This window comes from Oxyura jamaicensis, chromosome 2, assembly GCF_011077185.1.
Source record: "Oxyura jamaicensis isolate SHBP4307 breed ruddy duck chromosome 2, BPBGC_Ojam_1.0, whole genome shotgun sequence".
In the NCBI taxonomy this organism is placed as follows: domain Eukaryota; kingdom Metazoa; phylum Chordata; class Aves; order Anseriformes; family Anatidae; genus Oxyura; species Oxyura jamaicensis.
In genome coordinates, this window is record NC_048894.1 from 125,425,972 (window position 1) to 125,429,297 (window position 3,326).

Sequence of the window (3,326 nt, forward strand, 5' to 3'; positions counted from 1 at the left end):
CTAGCAAAGCCAAAACGTAGCAAGTATTTGCTTCTGGTAGCAAGATGAACTAGTCAGTGCCTTGCAGCATGAAAAGGTTGTGTTTTTTGTTGTTGTTGCTTTGTTTTGATACTCGGTGAGGCAAATGTGCTAGTGGACATGGTGGTGACAGCATAGTCACCTACCTTGTCTTTAACTCTATTACACCATCTAACATCAGTCTTCTGCTGGGGCAGAATAAATACATACAGATGCTTTCTCTGCTTTTGAATGAATCTCAGCAAAGGGGAGGAGACCCTGCTGAGTTCATTATATTGAATAGTTTAATACATTTGTCTCTAAAATTGCATCATATTGACTGAGAATAATGCAACCTTTATTATTTCATACATAATTAGCTTAATGAGCCATTAAGATGTCTAGTATTTAATGCATACAGTGAGATCTATAGTTTAAGCTTCAGAAATTAAATGTGTTAACGTGTTAGTAGTACTCAAAACACAGGAAATCTAGTAATTCATTTACTTTTATTTCACCTTTCATTCTATCCATAGAATGCATCTATTTACAAATAAAGCAGAAGAAATCTGTAATTTGGAATCAAGTCATCTAAGTTAGGAAAGGCAAAATGTGAACATATATACTGGATAATAATATCCTAATCCTGATGAGGTCCCAGGAGATTCCACTTGTTTTCTCTCACACTTCCTGTTTTATTAACCAGAAGGCTCTTCTTCCCTTCACTCTGATTAGAGTCCCACAAGGAATCTGTTCCCCTGGACGCAACAATATCGAGTCGCAAAGCTGCTTTGTAGTGATTTCCAGATCTTCCAAACAGGAGCTCATACAGAAATCTTGCTTTTAGACACCACCCCGGGAATTTCCCAGTACTCAGCCTGTGGCTCTAGACAAGGCAGTCATTGGTTCAGCCTCGCCACTTTGGTCTGCAAAGCCCAAAGCATTTGCAGCCACTGTGGACACATATCCAGAGGACCAAGGAAAGACAGAAAACATTTGCAGAACTATAACTATTTTCTATTGCAGACCTCACCCATCGTATTTTTCTCCTCTGAGAAATTCACTGCATCTCCTTCCTTCTGTACGATTGCCTAAACAACAATACTAATTCATCTGTGAAATTTCTGTAACATCATCCTCTCATAATCTTAGCATAATCATAAATGAAGGCCTTCACTGGACAGAAAGTTACTGCTGGTAATTTCTAGACAGAGGTGATTTTCCAGGCTCTGTTATTTTTGACGGCATTACATCAGTACTCTGGTCTGATCCTTTACTTCTATATATAGTGAATAACTTCAGTAATATCCTTTTAAGAGAACTTCTGAGGCTCTGTTACTTTGATTTTTCCATCGTTCTATATTGAATAACTACTGCCATTGAACTAATTCAATGAGATATATTACAGCAGAGCAGCATTTGGGCTGATTAAATGTGTATCAAGTATAAAAACCTTCTCTTTCACCTTTGTTCCAACACAACAGCATATAATACTATATAACCACTATTATAACTAAAGGTATGGTACACGGTTATGAGGATTTATATATGCATTATTCTAAAGTCTACTGGCTCAATTCTTCTCATGGCTCAGCACAACTGGTAAGATAAAACAAAACTGTGAGGTAACATTCAGGAGAAATTACAGTGCACGAACCAAGAAGCAGCTCTGTCACGCCATCAAACTTTGTAGTACATCCCTGAAAAATCTCAGCACCTTTGCAAGTGCACCTTTTAGGAAGAAAAGACATCTAAGGGGATAAACTGGATTAACACTACAAAGACTTCTGTAGACAAAAGGGACCTTGGAGTTTCTACTGCACAATTTATTTTTTGTTAAACTCACTCGCTTCTCTGCTATTTTTGATTAGGACTCTTGAGTCTGCTTGAGGTAAGATAAAATATACATAAGACCAACTATCACAGAGATCTACAAAAGGAAGGCCTTCAGAACATGGAAAGCACTATTTTTTATTTTTATTTTTTTTGAAGGGGGGGTAAGAAACAAAATATTTTTCTGTGACTCTTAAACGTCAGAAGTGACAGAATGTATTAGCGCTTAGCAATGCGAACAACAGTTTGTCACTGGATCTCAAGGTATTTTCCAAGAAACCAAAAAAAAAAAAACCTAACAAACAAACAAAAAACACAACCACCATCAAAATAATAAACTTAATCTAACACTGTTGCAACTTACAAACTACAAACTTTATAAAGTGGGACCAACTGGTGACATCTGCATTCTGTCAGGGAAGTCTGTCAGGCCCACTCTAAAAAAAAAGGTCAAGTTCACGCTACCTATATCCTATATCTTTTCTGCGTATTTATTTCTTTCTAAGATCCAGGAAATAATAGCAAAAACGCCTTAAAACAGTAAGAGTGCTCTTAAAGACACAAATGCACTCTCACACCCAGTTGTGTCCCTTACAACCCCACTTCCTGCCTTTCTCCCAGGCCACTTCACCTGCTCACCAGCATGTCTGGGCTGCTCTTTGCCTGTGGTCACACCCTCACTTAGAATCACAGAATCATTAAGGTCAGAAAAGACCTTTGGGATCATCTGGTCCAACCATCCACCTACCACCAATGCCACCCACTAAACCATGTCCCTAAGCACACCATGTCCAACCTTTAAACATCCCCAGGGATAGTGATGCCACCACTTCCCTTGGCAACACCTGCACTCGCTCCAGCTGTGGGCACACATGCCCTCTGCCCCAGCCTGGCTGCAGCTGCAGCACTCACAGCCCCGTTCCCAGACATGCACACACAACTGAGAGCCCCATGCAGGACAGGTAGAAACAAACTTAGTCAGACAGGATTCACTGCACTGATCAGGCACAGGCAATTGTACCGGACAGTTGAGTATTTTCACATAACCACTTTATCCCTTTACCCATTTTTTTTCACATTTTTCCCTTCCTCATATTACTTAATCCCCCCCTCTCCCCCCTTTTTTTTTTTCTGTTGCTTTCTTTGTGTGCCTTTTGTTCCTGCCGTAGCAAGTCCCACAGCAAGCCCTGTGCACCCCATAACTCGCCCCACAGCCTGGCAGCACTCCCCTGGGTCTGACAGGAGCTGCACCAGCGACACTGCGCTGGGCTTCGCTCCTGGACGCTAGGGCCGAGACCTCATGCTGCAGGCCGGGCGGGGCACGAGCCAACGGTCCCGACGGTCCCCAACGGTCCCCAACGGTTCCTAACGGTCGCCCGCGCGCCACGTGACGTCAACCCCCCCCGTATCCCGCCGACCGCCCGGCCACGGGGCGGGGCGTGCGGAGGAGGCGGGCGCGCTGATAGGCTGCCGGGCGCGAGGGGGCGGGGCGAGGG